Source organism: Nicotiana tabacum, chromosome 17, assembly GCF_000715075.1.
Source record: "Nicotiana tabacum cultivar K326 chromosome 17, ASM71507v2, whole genome shotgun sequence".
Taxonomy (NCBI): Eukaryota; Viridiplantae; Streptophyta; class Magnoliopsida; order Solanales; family Solanaceae; genus Nicotiana; species Nicotiana tabacum.
This window is the reverse complement of record NC_134096.1, coordinates 101987897-102006665: the sequence shown is the minus strand read 5'-3', so window position 1 is coordinate 102006665 and position 18769 is coordinate 101987897.

Sequence of the window (18769 nt, the reverse complement as noted above, 5' to 3'; positions counted from 1 at the left end):
CCTTTCCATCCTCGTATAGTCAAACGCCTCCAGGATACGGGTTTTAATAGGATTGTGGAGATCGGCCGGCTGCAGTTGGATAGGTCGTTGATCACGACCCTAATAGAGCGGTGGCGACCGGAGACACACACATTCCATTTGTCCATTGGTGAGGCCATTATCACACTTCAGGACTTGGAGGTCTTGTATGGGCTACCCATTGATGGATACCATGTTGCTTTGCCGAATGCCATCAGAGAGTATACGGGTTTGCAGTACTTGGAGATGCTGCAGCGGCTCACCGGTTTCCAGCCACCGGACGAGACTGCATTGATTGGGGCCAGTCGTCTGTAGTTGAAGCCCGTCCGGCAGTATTTGGAGGCGATGCACGCTGACATCACATATGATACATCGGAGCTTCATATTCACCGGTACACGAGGTTGCTGCTGCTTATGTTTGGAGGGGTTTTGTTCCCGAATACTTCGGGGAACCTAGTCAGCTTGAGATTTCTTCATCATCTTGAGCGGCTAGATGATTGACATCATTACAGCTGGGGTGATGATGTTCTCGGTTGCTTGTACAAGCAGATGTGTCGGGCGAGCATGGGCACCCAGCGAGACGTTGCTGGATTTTTGCCACTGCTACAGGTGAAAATATAGTCGAATACTCTATTCATTATAACATACTTAGTAAAAATATACCTTAAATTTACGTCCACTTTGTATATTAGGTTTGGGCCTCAGAGCGGTTCCTGCAGTTGCTGCCACCTCTACCACCCTTAGCTCTGGGTGCACCACATCTGTTTCCTCCTTTAGCTAGAAGGTGGGTTGATAGGCGAGGATATGGACGGGAGTACGAGGCTCGACATAATCTCCCCTATTGTAGGGATTTGCTGGATTTGCTGGAGGGCGCACAAGTAAATGTATACCTAAGTTTACTTGGCCTCGCTTCATATGTGTTGCGTATACTTACGTTTTCTGTTATTACTTAATAGTTCATTAGGAGTCCATACAGCGACGAGCTAATAGATGGTTTGCCCGATTATTGCTCGACCGACCGAATTATGTGGAGCTCTTCCGTCCCGTTGATGTGCCTTGATATTGTCGAGTAACTGGCCGCCCGCAGCTTGTACCGCCACCGCCCGCTTGGCATATGACACATTACTAGCGGGATGGTCATTCCAGGGTGGACCAGACATATATGACATGGCTAGAGGCGCAAATCGATAATTGGGACCAGCGACATGACCTGATTTCGCCCCTCTACACCTGAGCGGCCGGATGGTGAACATGAATATATGGCCCGGTACTGCAGCGTTACCCGACTTTTCGTCGAAAATCCCGTTTATCGCGTTGGCGGTCGGTACGTTCCATACGCCGGGAGGCACGAGGCACTGGTATGTTATTTGGTATACTTACTTATAACGTTAACCTAGCGTTCCGTAATTTATATTTTATATGTTGTGCAGGCTATTGGCCTACATCTGTTCCACCAGTTGGGACTGCAGATGCAGCTGTATACCGGCGAGAGAGCAGCCGCTTTGCATGAGTATGGCCGGCAGGTTACCGATTTGGCTTCCTAGACATTGAGGCGAGCCCGAGATGATGAGTGCTTAGGATACCAGGCTGATTATGTGGCGTCAGAGCAGCACCGTCATGGGCCAGCAGTAGAGCCGAAACGTAGTTGACGTGGCAGGCGTGCCCCCACGAGGTAGGGATGTCCCACGAGGTAGGGGTGTCCCACGAGGTCGTGGAGGTCGGCGAGGAGGTGGTCCCCAGCAAGGGAGCGTTGAGGCACCTGTTGAGGATGTTGGAGTTGATCAGACGGGTGACCTCCATGAGTCAGACTATGCTCATAGTGATATGCCGTCATTCAACCTTCAGCTTACTCTAGGGACTTCGCAGGTGACTCCGTTAGCTCCATTGTTGATCGCGGGCACGACCATTACGCGAGAGGATTGTGATAAGTATTTTCCTGATCCTCTAGACCCATCGACCGTTGCTGATGATCGTCCGACACGAGATGTGGGGCGCCGGCTGAGTTATGGCTCATCATCGAGGGATGCTGAGGATCTTTCATAGGCGCAGGTTTATTTGTATTACTATTATTTATATTTATTTTTATCCCATTAATTAGCCGTAAATATCTTTATGTTTTTTTTATGGCTTCATCCTCGCCCGTCATGGAGGCCACTTTGTGCGATACTGACCTAGTTGCATCGGATGATTATATTCAGGATCCCGACGATACCATGGTAAGACAATTTAAATTTTTGTGACTTAACACGTACATTACTAATATATAAATATATCATATACTAAAATATCTTATTATTCTGTAGGTTACTGCTGGACGACAGCCCCTTCTATCGAGCCTGCCAGTCCTACTAACGATCGCGCTGCAGCGCATCCTCCGATAAAGAGGCAGCGTGATGAGGATGATCTTGATAGTGTAGCCTGGCGGGATGGGATGCGCCTCAGGTCAACGGCTGCATTAAAGCATACAGGATGTGGGACACATTGATTTTTTGTATTTTATGTACATATGACATTCAGTAAATAATAACACCAATTTTTATTGTTTACATTATATGCGCATTATGTTTTTATTTCTCCGGTTCTTCGTTATTTTAATACTACAACACAAACACAAACATAACAACTTAACATCATTTAAATTCAGTACAACCAATAAAAATACATGACACAGAAAACATAAAGATAAAATACTACACTTAACACATACATGTGTTTGTTTAGTCACTACTGCCTATTATTATCTGCTCCAACCACTTAAATTTCTCTTCCAACCTATTTTTTTCTTCTTCCGCCTCTTTTAGTTTCTCATGCACTGCCGCAATTTCTCATTGCATTTCAGAGATCTGGCATTGGTATTCACAGTTCATATTCCAAACATACTGCAAACATGATTTGTAGTATTCCTGGCTAATTGGTTCATCATACCATTCCTCAAACATACATTGATTTTCGTTATTGCGTCCAAACAATTGTTGACATATCCAGTATCTGTGCCCAACATTACCATCTGACCAATATGCTTTCAAAATTGCACATTTGCCACAATAGCACCTTGGTGGGTCATTGCGTCCAGACATTTGTTAATGCAAGAAAAATGAAAAATTTATGGAAAGTATTGCTATTTGTTTTGGTTAAGCGCAGATAATAACTAAAATATGCTAGTTATTTATAGGCAAGACAACACACATAACGTAGTATTTCACCGCGCTATGCTTCGCGTGTTAAAGATTTTTTCGGGTACAAAACAGCTTTTCCAGAAGATAGCTTTTGTAGGCGAGCATCTTTTTAGGTCAACAAGACAACACACATAACGTAGTATTTCATCGCGCTATGCTTCGCGTGTTAAAGATTCTTTCGAGTACAATACAACTTTTCCAAAAGTTAGCTTTTGCAGGCAAGCAGCTTTTCAGGTCGACAAGACAACACACATAACGTAGTATTTCACCGCGCTATGCTTCGCGTGTTAAAGATTCTTTCGGTTACAATACAACTTTTCCAGAAGATAGCTTTTGCCGGCGAGCAGCTTTTCAGGTCGACAAGACAATTATTTTTTTAAAATGGGTTTATGTTAGATTGTTTTACTGAAGTATTAATATTAAATATCAATAAGATTTAACATCAATGAAAATATAATTTTATTTCATACATTCTGCAAGATAAACAAGTACATAAACTTATTACAACCACATTACGGAAATAAAACACTATGTGTATCCTTGATAGTTGGGCATATTAGATGAACTTCCACCAGGAGATGGATTACCACCGCTACCCAAACCAGCTGAAAGACATTTACGACGGTCGTGTCCTGTTTACGAGCATATGCCATATTTGCGCGCATAAACGATTCCCAAGGGGGGAATGATGTTACACCCTATATTTTTTGTACGTAAAACTGTGTCGTGAGCAAACTAATGTAGGACCCAAAAATGAGATCATCTTTGAAAATATATAAAGCAAGTTAATCATGTTACCTCGGAAGTTACAAATATTGAATATCATGAACAACAAGTACAAAGAGGGTTGGAAGGTTTAGAACTAAAGGAATTGAAGAAAATAATATTTCGTCGAAAGCCGACAAATTGGGAATGTTATAACATGTAGTTTTGGGATGAGACCAGGGTGTTTTACATGATAAGGAGGTTATATTACGAGTTATGTTATTCGTATGATAGTCATGTCTTATGTTTTGAAGTCAAGCGAGTGGTGGAACAAAAGTCGATGAAAGTCATCACAAGTTACGTTCATAAGTTTTACTGAAACTTTGGGTCAAATGTAACTGCAATTTTATCCCAATATACTTATAGTTATGAGGCATTCCACCCATCAAATTAAAAATCTATGAGTCTAATTTTCAACGCATTAAACCGTTTGTCATTACGATATCGGAGTAGAGAGATATGGGCATTTTTGCGAGACTGCACAGACTGTCACCTACTTGCTTAAACGAGAATCCAAAACTGGGCCAGTTCGGGTCGTCCAAAACTGGGCCAGTTCGGGTCGCTCAAAGAGTCCTTTTAAAAGGCCTATCCCCTTCATATATTAGGATGATAATAGGGCAAAATAACCAAACTTAATCTCTGCAAAAATCTTCCCAAAAATTTCCCACAAACCCCAATTGATTTTCTCTCCCTTTCAAGTTCTAATTGGAGGTAAAGCCTAGAGTTTGAAGAACCAAGATAGCAGCTGAGTTATCCCACAAATAAGGTAAGTTTACTTCTCTTTTTCATCCATTCTTTACAGTTGTAGATGCATGGTAAGTTGTTCTATATTTGTAAGAACTCACGGGACGGTGATCGGAAGCTGTGAGTTCGAGTTATTCACTTGTAGCGGACTGTTTTATGGATTGTTTTGTGGACTGTTTGGTGTTGCTGTTGGGCTGCATGATTTACTACTGTTTTGTGAAGTTTTGGAGGAGAAAGGGTTTGGAGAAACACCACATAAATGTAGGATGTTGGGCTGGTCGTTTGTCGTAATATTTTCGGGGTTGTTGACACTACTACAGTGGTCGTTTTGTGTATGAAGAGATTGGGGTGTGTTGGGCTGTTTTGTAGTATTGTGTGGTGTACATAAGGTTGAAAAATAATGTATATATGTTGTTATTATTGTTTTTGGTGTTGTTGGTGTTATCTTGATTTTGGAGGAAGTAAGGATTATAGGGGAGATGTTGTCCGTTTTAATACAAAATAAACATGTCGTTCGTTGTGCGATAGTTATACGTTTCATTGCTTAATGATAGTATTATTATCGTTGTTGTAGATTAAGGTGAGAAGAGGCGAGTTCAACTTGGTGATTGGAAAGAGTGTGATAAGGTATGTTAAGGCTAAGCCTTCCTTCATTTTGGCATGATCTTGTAGCTACATGTGTTAGTAATGAGACATAAAGAGAAGTTCGTATTCATGAATTTATTCACATTATTCTAGTCTCATAAGTTACAATATTATTCCTTATCGAGATTCTATATTCAATTTAGTATTATCTTCTTTCAGTCAAGAGAGTAGCAAGACTATGTATACAGTATTACAGTATTTTCATTACCATCGAGCTATAATCGATGGGCAGGACCCTATTGGGCAACCTCTGATCAGATGGAAATTTATATATCGAGCCTACTGTGGCCGAGCGCCTATGAGTGAGCCCAGCATGGTCGAGATACATAGCCTAGTATGGCCGAGTGACTATGAGCGAGCCTACTACGGCAGAGCAGTTATATATACCGAGCCTTATAAGGCCGGACAATTATTTTACTTACTATATTGAAGGAGTTGAGTCAGTATCAACAGGTAAGTATATCTCTAGATCATCTTTGACTCCCAATTACTTTCAGTTATTATATTATCAGTTCAGTTTCAACTTTCAGTTATGTTATTGCCTTATATACTCGGTACATTATTTTGTACTGACGTCCCTTTTCTGGGGACGCTGCATTTCATGCGTGCAGGTTCAGATAGACAGACGGGTAGACCTCCTCAGTAGGTGTTTCCAGAGTTCAGCCTGATCGGTAAGCTCCACGTCCTTCGGAGTTATCGGGTCTAGGTTTTCATGTACATCTTCTGTATGTATGTATATATGTTATGGGTAGGTCGGGGGCCCTGTTCCGATCACAATATATCAATCAGTAGAGGCTTGTAGACATATCCTGTTAGTTAGTGCACTATATTGGGCTTGTAGGCCTGGTATGTATATTTTGGTGGTTTGTCAGTTGTAGTAGTTATGACGGCCCTGTCGGCCCAACTTTATATTGTTGTTTAGTCAGCGTTAGTTTCCATTCAGTTTTATATTTTGCTTCGCAAATTGTCTTGTAAGGTGGCCCCATGGCCAAATTATGACATTATATGTTGAGTCCCTTAGTCGCAATTTGGTACACTAGGTTAGTTGAGGCACCGGGTTCCAGCCTCGCTCCCAGGTCGGGGTGTGACAAACTTGGTATCGGAGCAGTTCTGTCCTAGGGAGTCTACAAGCCGTGTCTAGTAGGATTTTGTTTATAGATGTGTTGTGCACCACATTATATAAGCAGGGAGCTACAGGACATTTAGGAGTTGGTTACTCTTCTTTCAAATCTAAATCGTGCTGTAGAACTGAGTTATAGGAAATTTGAGTTAAACTTACGTGTTGGTGTTTTCATACACAGATGACGGTGACTAGGAAGACTACGGCTAGCCAGAGGAGAGATACAATAACAGGTGAGGGGACCAGCAGGGTACCCCCAGTAGATGGGTCCCAGTCTGAGGCCAAAGGCGAGACCCTTACTCAGCCATTACCGGCTCCTCCACCACCTGAGGAGATTCCTAGGGATACCGCACATCCAGTTCCCCCTCCACTTTCACCAGATCAGGACTTGAGGAGTGCGGTGCATTTGTTGACACAAGTGGTAGCTACCCAGCAACAAGCTAGGGCATCAGCTAGTGGAGGATCTTCTGAGGGATCTGGGAGTTCAAGGGTTCGAGAGTTTATTGCTTTGAGTCCCCCAGAGTTTACGGGGTCAGATCAGAGGGAGGACCCATAGAATTTCATAGATCAGCTTCACAGGATCTTTCGGGTTATGCATGCCACAGAGAAAGAAGTAGTTGAGCTAGCAGCTTTTCGACTCCGAGATATAGCCATCCTTTGGTACGAGGGATGGGAGAGGTCCAGGGCACGTGATGCACCTCCAGCTAGTTAGAAGAATTTTTCAGATGCTTTCCTTGACCAGTACTTACCGCGGGAGATCCGACAGGCTCGAGTCGATCAGTTTCTAGCCCTTAAGCAGGGCAATATGAGTGTTTGAGAGTATAGCCTCCATTTTGACTCATTAGCCAGATATGCACCATCCATAGTTGCTACTATGCATGACAGGATCCATAGGTTTATAGCAGGGTTAGCCCCAGAGTTGACCGAGTCATGTGCCACCACTGCATTGCATGATAATATGGATATCTCCCGGATTTAGGCATTCGCTCAGAATATAGAAAGGGGTAAGCGTCGACAGCAGGGTACAGAGAGAACTGAGCAAGGGCAGCGTAAGAGGATGAGATTTCCTAGGTCTCAGGAGCAGTCTCAGGGTAGTTATAGGCCCCAGTACTTCGGACAGCCACCTAGGCCTCTGTCACCCTCAGTTACAGGGTTATAGGTATGACCGTTATACTCAGTCAGGACCAGGTGAGAGCTCACAGGCGTCGATTTTGCAACGACAACGAGGTTCAAGGTAGACATGGTCATTTTCGCTGCGGTGTGACATCTGTGGTAGAGGACACTTGGGACAATGCCGAGCAGGTTCTGATGCTTGTTATACATGTGGGCGTCCGGGGCATATGATGCGAGATTGCCCAAATAGAGATTTTGGTGATATGGCACAACCAGCAAGTTCAGCGACAAGATCATCTATGTCTGTGCATCCTTCTGGGCGCGAGTCTCAATCTTCGGCTGGTAGAGGTCGAGGCAGAGGTAGAGGTTCCAATTCAGGTGTTAATCAGAACCGTATTTATGCTTTAGTGGGTCGACAGGACCAGGAGTCTTCACCAGACATTGTGACAGGTATATTGATCATTTGCTCTCACGATGCTTATGCCTTGATAGACCCAGGATCTACTTTATCATATATTACCCCATTTGTCGCGGGGAAATTTGGTATAGTACCTGAAATACTAAGTGATCTTTTTTGCGGTATCTACACCGGTCGGAGAATCGATTATTGCTAGACGGGTTTACCGAGGTTGTACGGTGGCAGTTTGTAGTCATCAGACCTCGGCCGACCTAGTTGAGCTAGAGATGATGGATTTTGATGCTATCATGGGCATGGACTGGTTGTCAGCTTGCTATGCCACAGTTGATTGCCGAGCAAAGGCAGCCAGATTTCATTTTCCAAGTGAGGCAGTCCTTGAATGGGTAGGTAATATAGCGGCACCCAGAGGTAGGTTTATTTTCTATCTGAAGGCGAGGAAAATGATTGCAAAAGGGTGCATTTATCATATTGTGCGAGTTAGAGATGCAGATGCTGAGATATCTACACTTCAGTCTATTCCCGTAGTCAATGAGTATGCAGATGTGTTTCCAGATGAGCTTCCAGGTATTCCTCCAGAGTGGGAGATTGATTTTAGCATCGATTTGCTTCCAGGAATTCAACCAATATCCATCCCTCCGTATAGAATGTCACCGGCCGAACTAAAGGAGTTGAAGGAGCAGTTAAAAGATTTGCTGGAGAAAGGTTTCATCAGGCCCAGTACCTCACCTTGGGGTGCACCGGTACTCTTTGTGCGGAAGAAAGATGGCTCGTTGAGGATGTGTCTCGATTATAGGCAGCTGAACAAGGTAACTATTAAGAATAAGTATCCACTTCCAAGAATTGATGACTTGTTTGATCAGTTGCAGGGGGCTAGATTCTTTTCAAAGATAGATTTGAGATCGGGATACCACCAGGTCAGAGTTCGGGAGAAAGATATTCCGAAGATAGCCTTCAGGACCCGATATGGCCACTTCGAGTTCCTTGTCATGTCCTTCGGGTTGACGAATGCACCCGCCGTATTTATGGACTTGATGAATAGCCTATTCCGTCCATTTTTAGATCTTTTCATGATAGTATTTATTGATGATATTCTGGTCTATTCAAGTTCAGAGGATGAGCATGTGGACCACTTGCGAGCGGTACTCCAAACCCTCCGTGATCGTAAGTTGTATGCTAAGTTTTCTAAATGTATGTTCTGGTTGAAGTCTGTAGCATTCTTGGGGCATATTATATCCGATGAAGGTATAAAGGTAGGCACTCAGAAGGTTGAGGCCGTGAAATCTTGGCCTAGACCTACCACTCCGACAGAGGTTCGTAGCTTTCTAGGCTTAGCAGGATACTACCGGAGGTTCGTAGAGGGTTTTTCTTCCCTTTCGGCACCATTGACGAAGTTGACGCAGAAATCAACTAAGTTTCAGTGGACGGAGGCTTGCGAGCGGAGTTTCCAAGAGCTTAAGAATAGGTTGACCTCAGCGCCAGTTCTAACACTTCCAGAGGGCCAGAGGGTTATGTCGTGTATTGTGATGCCTCAAGTGTCAGGTTAGGATGTGTCCTGATGCAACATGGGAAGGTAACTGCGTATGCTTCAAGGTAGTTAAGGAAGCATGAGAAGAATTATCCAACCCACGATCTCGAGTTAGCTGCGATTGTCCATGCACTTAAGATATGGCGGCATTATTTATATGGTGTTCATGTTGATGTATTTACAGATCATAAAAGTCTGCAATATATATTCAAGCAAAAAGAGTTGAATTTGCGACAGAGGCGATAGCTTGAGTTATTGAAAGATTATGATGTTAACATTCTCTACCATCCAGGGAAAGCTAATGTTGTAGCAGACGCCTTAAGCCGCCGATCTATGGGTAGCTTAGCACATGTAAAGGCCGAGAAAAAACAATTAACTAGAGAGATTCATCAATTGGCTTGTTTGGGGGTTCGGTTAGTAGATTCCGATGACGGTGGAGTTGTACTCCAAAACACTGCAAAATCATCTCTCATAACTGAAGTCAAGGAAAAGCAGTACGAGGACCCAGAGTTGGTCGAGTTGAGAGAGCGAGTCTCGCAGCAGAAGAATCCATTGTTAGAGCTCAAGGGAGATGGGGTTCTCAGATACAGGGGTCGTTTATGTGTTCAGATGTAGCAGGGCTACGAGACAGGATTATGTCAGAGGCACATTATTGGTGGTACTCCATTCATCCTGGGTCGACGAAGATGTATCATGACATTAAGGATGTGTACTGGTGGAACGATATGAAGAAGAACATTGCTGAGTTTGTCACCCAGTGTCCTAGTTGCCAGCAGGTGAAAATAGAGCATCAGAAGCCCGGAGGGCTAATGCAGACTATAGAGATCCCGATATGGAAATGGGAGGCGATAAACATGGACTTTGTTACGGGTTTACCTCGTTCTCATCGTAAGTTCGATTCTATATGGGTGATAGTCGATAGGCTCACTAAATCAGCTCATTTTCTACCTGTCAGATCTACATATACAGCAGAAGATTATGCAAAGTTATATATTAAGGAGATAGTGCGGCTACACGGAGTACCAGTATCTATTATATCTGACCGTGGGGCTCAATTTACAGCACATTTTTGGAGGTCATTTCAGAGAGGTCTAGGGACTCAGGTGAATCTCAGCACAGCTTTTCATCCACAAACTGATGGACAAGCCGAGCGCACAATTCAGACGCTCGAGGATATGTTACGAGAATGTGTGTTGGACTTTAAAAGAAGTTAGGATGAACATCTACCTCTTGTAGAGTTTGCATATAATAACAGTTACCACTCCAGTATCCGGATGGCTCCGTACGAGGCTTTGTATGGGCGTAAGTGCATATCTCTTATAGGGTGGTTTGATGTTGGAGAATCTGGGTTACATGGGCCAGACCTAGTTCAGCAAGCAGTAGAGAAAGTAAAGCTTATCCGGGAGCGACTGTTGACAGTTCAGAGTCGCCAGAAGTCATATTCTGACGTGCGGCAACGAGACTTAGAGTTTGAGGTTAATGACTGGGTAGTCTTAAAGGTATCCCCTATGAAGGGCGTGATGAGGTTTGGCAAGAAAGGCAAGCTTAGCCCACGGTATATTGGGCCTTACATGATTATTCAAAGAGTGGGACAAGTAGCTTATAAGTTAGAAATGCCCTCAGAATTGGAGTCAGTCCATCCGATTTTTCACGTATCTATGCTACGGAAGTGCATTGGCGATCCTACCAGAGTGGTGTCCACAAATGATGTACAAATTACGGAGGACTTGTCATACAAGGAAATTCCAGTTGCCATCTTAGACCGACAAATTCGCAAGCTACAAAAATAAGGAGGTAGCCTCCGTGAAGGTTTTATGGAGAAGCAATAATGTGAAAGAGATGACATGGGAAGTGGAGGAAGAAATGAAGTATAAATACCCCCACCTATTTCAAACTGAAGATATGGCTCGAGATGGGATGCTACAACACAACTCTATTCAGGCTAGTAGGTCATTAGGTAAGCTCTTATTTTCTGACTTTCAGTATTTATGATTTACGACTCTTTGAGGCAAAGTATTGTTATTTATAGACATTGGCCATGTATGGCATGCATAGTATGTTTTCTGGCTGCATGCAAGTTGGTTATAGTCTAGTGTACAGAGGAAACTCTGGCAAATTTTTTCCAAAGTTTCTAAAAGTAAACATTCGAGGACGAATGTTCCCAAAGGGGGAATGATGTTACACCCTATATTTTTTGTACGTAAAACTGCGTCGTGAGCAAACTAATGTAGGACCCAAAAATGAGATTATTTTTGAAAATATATAAAGCAAGTTAATCATGTTACCTCGGAAGTTACAAATATTGAATATCATGAACAAGTACAAAGAGGGTTGGAAGGTTTAGAATCTAAAGGAATTGAAGAAAATAAGGTTTTGTCGAAAGCCGACAAATTGGGAATGTTATAGCATGTAGTTTTGGGATGAGACTAGGGTGTTTTACATGATAAGGAGGTTATGTTATGAGTTATGTTATTCGTATGATAGTCGTGTGTTATGTTTTGAAGTCAAGAGAGTGGTGGAACAAAAGTCGATGAAAGTCATCACAAGTTACGTTCATAAGTTTTACTGAAACTTTGGGTCAAATGTAACTACGATTTTCTCCCAATATACTTATAGTTATGAGGTGTTCCAATCATCAAATTAAAAATCTATGAGTCTACTTTTCAACGCATTAAACCGTTTGTAATTACGATATCGGAGTAGAGAGATATGAACATTTTTACGAGACTGCACAGACTGTCAACTACTTGCTTAAACGAGAATCCAAAACTGGGCCAGTTCGGGTCATCCAAAACTGGGCCAGTTCGGGTCGCTCAAAGAGGCCTTTTAAAAGGCCTATCCCCTTCATATATTAGGATGATAATAGGGCAAAATAACCAAACTTAATCTCTACAAAAATCTTCCCAAAAATTTCCCACAAACCCCAATTGATTTTCTCTCCCTTTCAAGTTCTAATTGGAGGTAAAGCCTAGAATTTGAAGAACCAAGATCGGAGCTGAGTTATCCCACAAATAAGGTAAGTTTACTTCTCTCTTTCATCCATTCTTTACAGTTGTAGATGCATGGTAAGTTGTTCTATATTTGTAAGAACTCACGGGACGGTGATCGGAAGCCGTGAGTTCGAGTTATTCACTTGTAGCGGACTGTTTTATGGATTGTTTGGTGTTGCTGTTGGGCTGCGTGATTTACTACTATTTTGTGGAGTTTTGGAGGAGGAAGGGTTTGGAGAAACACCACATAAATGCAGGATGTTGGGCTGGTCGTTCGTCGTAATATTTTCGGGGTTGTTGACACTACTACAGTGGTCGTTTTGTGTATGAAGAGATTGGGGTGTGTTGGGCTATTTTGTAGTATTGTGTGGTGTACATAAGGTTGGAAAATAATGTATATATGTTGTTATTGTTGTTTTTGGTGTTGTTGGTGTTATCTTGATTTTGGAGGAAGTAAGGATTATAGGGGAGATGCTGTCCGTTTTAATACAAAATAAGCATGTCGTTCGTTGTGCGATAGTTATACATTTCATTACTTAATGATTGTATTATTATCGTTGTTATAGATTAAGGTGAGAAGAGGCGAGTTCACCTTGATGATTGAAAAGAGTGTGATAAGGTATGTTAAGGCTAAGCCTTCCTTCATTTTGGCATGATCTCGTAGCTACATGTGTTAGTAATGAGACATAAAGAGGTTCGTATTCATGAATTTATTCACATTATTCTAGTCTCATAAGTTACAATATTATTCCTTATCGAGACTCTATATTCAATTTAGTATTATCTTCTTCCAGTCAAGAGAGTAGCAAGCCTATGTATACAGTATTACAATATTTTCATTACCATCGAGCTATAATCGATGGGCAGGCCCCTATTGGGCAACCTCTGATCAGATGGAAATTTATATACCGAGCCTAATGTGGCCGAGCGCCTATGAGCGAGCCCAGCATGGTCGAGATACATAGCCTAGTATGGCCGAGCACCTATGAGCGAGCCTACTACGGCAGAGCAGTTATATATACCGAGCCTTATAAGGCCGGACAATTATTTTACTTACTATATTGAAGGAGTTGAGTCAGTATCAACAGGTAAGTATATCTCTAGATCATCTTTGACTCCCAATTACTTTCAGTTATTATATTATCAGTTCAGTTTCAACTTTCAGTTATGTTATTGCCTTATATACTCGGTACATTATTTTGTACTGACGTCCCTTTTCTGGGGACGCTGCATTTCATGCGTGCAGGTTCAGATAGACAGACGGGTAGACCTCCTCAGTAGGTGTTTCCAGAGTTCAGCCTGATCGGTAAGCTCCACGTCCTTCGGAGTTATCGGGTCTAGGTTTTCATGTACATCTTCTGTATGTATGTATATATGTTATGGGTAGGTCGGGGGCCCTGTTCCGATCACAATATATCAATCAGTAGAGGCTTGTAGACATATCCTGTTAGTTAGTGCACTATGTTGGGCTTGTAGGCCTGGTATGTATATTTTGATGGTTTGTCAGTTGTAGTAATTATGACGGCCTTGTCGGCCCAACTTTATATTGTTGTTTAGTCAGCTTTAGTTTCCATTCAGTTTTATATTTTGCTTTGCAAATTGTCTTGTAAGGTGGCCCCATGGCCAAATTATGACATTATATGTTCAGAGTCCCTTAGTCGCAATTTGGTACACCAGGTTAGTTGAGGCACCAGGTTCCAGTCTCGCTCCCAGGTCGGGGTGTGACACGTACATAGTCCTTGCTACACACCATTTTAAATAGTCCCGGCGGCTAATAATGCTCAGCACCCACTGGCTGCAACTGCCCACTATAGGTATTTAAGTATGCAGCAACACTATATTCTTTATCAACGTAGTTGGTTGCCCCTAAACCTGTATGTTGAAAGCACTTGATGGCATGTGAGCACGACATGTGGTAGATATACCATTTCCCACAGGAGCATAACCTTCTGGCTTCATTTACAGTGTGTGTATTATTCCCCCGGTTTTGATGGATAGTGGTGCGAACTTCAAAAATATTTCGCTCGTTGCAATGTTGTAAATATGAATGACAATGTGCTCGCTGCCTGTATTTCTCAAATCTTTACATTGGTATTGGCATAAATTCAACACCCCTTTTCATCAATGACGATGCATATCTAGACCTTTCAACAAACCTCTCTGCCATCTGCTTGAATGACATTTGCACCATGGCAGTGACAGTCAATCCATGTGCAGACTTTAATAACCCGTTGAAAGACTCTGACACATTTGTAGTCAAAATTCCCCATCTTCTGCCACCATCCGCATGCAAAGTCCACTTGTCAAGCTCATGTCGCATCAACCAATCGTCTTCCTGCCTGATAGATTCCATGCGCCTCCTGAATTTACACTCGTGGTGATCTGTTGCAGCCATCCACATTAAATCATGCAAATCCTTGTTGGGATATGCCTTCTGGAAATTAGCCTTCAAGTGCCTCACACAGTAACGGTGGTAGGCATACGGTTCCTGCCATGCACGCAAAATTTGTACAGAACTTAAAATACCACCATGCCGATCAGATATTAGACAAATACATAAACGCTATTTGAAAACGTGCTCTTTCAAGTGGTTCAAAAATAGTGTCCACGTCTCTTGGCTTTAATTGGCACAAATAGAAAAGGCTAAGGGAAATATACTTCCATTAGCATCTACTGCAACGACGATCAATAACTTAATATCATACTTTCCATAGACATGTCACGACCCAAACCGATAGGCCGCGATGGGCACTCGGTACCTTACTCAACCGAGTACCAACATAACATATCTTTTCGTATCATACTATCATAGATAACTAAGTCGGAGAGGCTGCCGTGAGATAGGTAGAATACAACATGTAATACCAACTTATACATAAGACATATGTGCCTATAAGACCAAAATAACCACTCGTTCACTGAACATAGGCCGACAAGGCCATACAATCTTTTACGTACATGGCATCTGTCTACAAGCCTCTAAGAATACATAATTGTCATAAAGGTCCGGCCAGAGCCCCGCCATACCAAACAATACACATCTAAATCATACTGACCAAACAAGCAACTCCGGAGCAAATGGAGTGCACCAACATATTCCGCCGAGCTGATCGCCTACTTGGAGGACTCTCGGCCTGTCTATCGAGACCTGCGGGCATGAAACCCAGCATCCCCAGACAAAAGGGACGTCAATACAAATAATGTGTGAGTATCTAAGGAATAAAAATGAGTAAATAAATATATGATAGAAACATGGAGTAAAAGACTCGACATATACGTCTGTATAGCTCTGTGAATCATTTCATTTTTATAATGTCATGCATATGCGTATAAATGTCATACCATGCATAGGTATATGCGTTCATAACATCATCAAGCCTCTGAGGGCATCCCATCATATCATTTCGGCCACTGTGGGCAAATCATCAACGTATACCAGCTGATCAGGTGGTGGTGCATATATAACGTCGTAACCTTTTTCCATATCCCATATACATATAATATACGCGTATATAACGCCATCTGGTCATGGGTCAATGTACATGTATAAATACATGAAATGCATAAGAAATACGTTAATAAGATTTCTCCGCCTTTCGGACAAACTTTATCAAATACATATTTTTCTGAGACCCATGAACAGAGGATATAATAATAATTCACACGGGTAATCAAGAATATAGACACCCCTAATATTTCTATGAATAGAGTTATTTATGAAAGTTGCGTATTTTGCTCGTTTCGTTTGTATCATGCCAAAAAGAAAGAAAGTATAGCCTTAACATACCTGGACTGATTATCTTGACAATTCCTCTAACATACGTCTTTTGCGACAAAACACGTAACGGCGGATCGAGGTAGGGAAAAATCCGTATGATATTCTTGAGAAGGATTGCACCGTACTCCCTTAGAATTTGCTAAATCCTACGTTCTTAAGACGCCATCAAATCTGGTTTGAAACTGATATATGTATCCCTCTTAACATGCCAAATCTCTCTTTAAATTGATATATGTTCTTAAGGTGCCAATCTCACGTTTTGAAGGAAATATTGAAGTAACTCACGTTGCTAAGATGATATGAAATTTGGTTGAATCTTTGCTGAACGTTGTATAATTTTGATCATAATATTGTATAACCTTTCTTGCTGAAGTTCATCCGTAACTTTGAAAATGAAGTATCTTTATTTTTGTGAATTTTGTTTTAGTGAGTGTGGCCCCACACTTTTTGATGACCAAGCCTTTAAATGTGACACCATTTCACTTAGCAAAAGAGTCATATTTTTTATTTGTGAGTCACTTTCATTTGCTGCCACGTTTGGGCACCTTAGGCTTATCCAAGTGTCACGACCCCAAATTCCCTCCGTAGGATGTCGTGATGGCACCTAATCTCTAAGACTAGGTAAGTCTATCAATGCGGAATAATAATAAATATCTGAAATAAATAAACTACAATTCAAACAATTTCAACTCCCAAAACCCGGTAGAAATAAGTCACAAGCTTCTAAGAATTTATTCTCAATATCTCTATATGTCAAGGTCTAAATAAAATATAAGGAAGCAACATAAAATGATAGAAGGGGACTCCGGAGTCTGCGGACGCTGGCAGATATACCTCGAAGTCTCCGTGCGCAAGTAACTCACTGACGTCTAGGCTGGTAAAATGTACCTGGATCTGCACAAAAAGATGTGCAGAAGCGTAGTATGAGTACACCACAGCGGTACCCAGTAAGTGCCAAGCCTAACCTCGGTAGAGTAGTGACGAGGTCAGGTGAGGCCCTACTGGAATATAATAATGGCATGGTAAAATGTTTATCAATGTAGTAAAATAAAATGACATTGAAAATGAATCAAATAGTATGTCACATTTAATGACACCAAATAATTACAAATAATATCTCGTGGAAATCAAAACAGAATTTTCTTCAACTTTATGAATATCACAATAATAATCAAAGGCAACTACGGCCATAAATCAATATCAACAAGGGCACTCCCGAGGTACCGCCTCGTAGTCCCAAATCATAAATACATTCACAATATCTCATTTCCTTATATCACCGCGGGAGCTTTCATAATTTATTTAAAGAAAACATTTTTCCCGAAATAGCATCCCGCGTTTTAGCCACCCTTATCACACCGCATGACTTGTAGTAATTCCCCTACTAGCCACGCGTATCAAGCCACCCTTATCTCACCGCATGCGTTTCAACACCCAGACCTTATACCACCGCATGCGTATCAATATCACAATATATCACAATTTGCACCTCAAGTGCTCAAATAATTTAACTTGCCAAAATAATTCAACAACAATATTTTTCCACAATAAAGAGCTCACGGCTCATGCCAAAATAAATCATCAATAATAGTTTGCCACAATAAAGAGCTCACGGCTCATGCCAAAATAAATTATCAATAATAGTTTTCCACAATAAAGAGCTCACAGCTCATGTCAAAATAATTCATCAATAATATTCTTCCACAATAAAGAGCTCACGGCTCCCTCACAATGAGTATAAAAATATTCAGGAGTAAATAATTTAGGAAAATAATATTTCAAAATCTTTACTACGTTGCTTCAATATCAAGTTTAAATATATCAAATACTTCATATTAATAATATTTAATTTAAAGAAAATCAACCTTCAAATAATGTACAGAATAAAATAAACCAAGTTTCAACTAAACAGGTAAAACAATTAGTAAGAAAAGATCAAATAAATTTGAAGTATATATCTCACATCAATGATGAAGAATATAACAAGATAAAATAATTTAATAAATGCGCAACAGTGATCTACACAATTTAAAAATATAATCTTTCACAAATTAACCCGTGTACACACTCGTCACCTCATGCACACGACTTTCAACATATTTCAATAATCACATCAATACCAATTTTAGGGGAAATTTTCCCCACACAAGGTTAGACAAGTCACTTACCTCGACTTGCTTCAATTTAACCAAGTATTATGCTTTTTCCTCGAATTTCCGACTCCGATCGACTCGTATCTAGTCATAATTAATTCGATACAGTCAACAAAAATTATAGTAATCACTTTCATAAGAAAATATTATATTTTCATTAAAATCCGAAATTAGCTCAAAATTTACCCGTGGGGCCCACATCTCGGAATCCGGCGAAACTTATAAAATCCGACAACCCATTCAATTACGAGTCCACCCATACCAATTTTACCAAAATTCGATAACAACTCGACCTCCAAATCTTAAATTTTCGTTTTTGGAAGA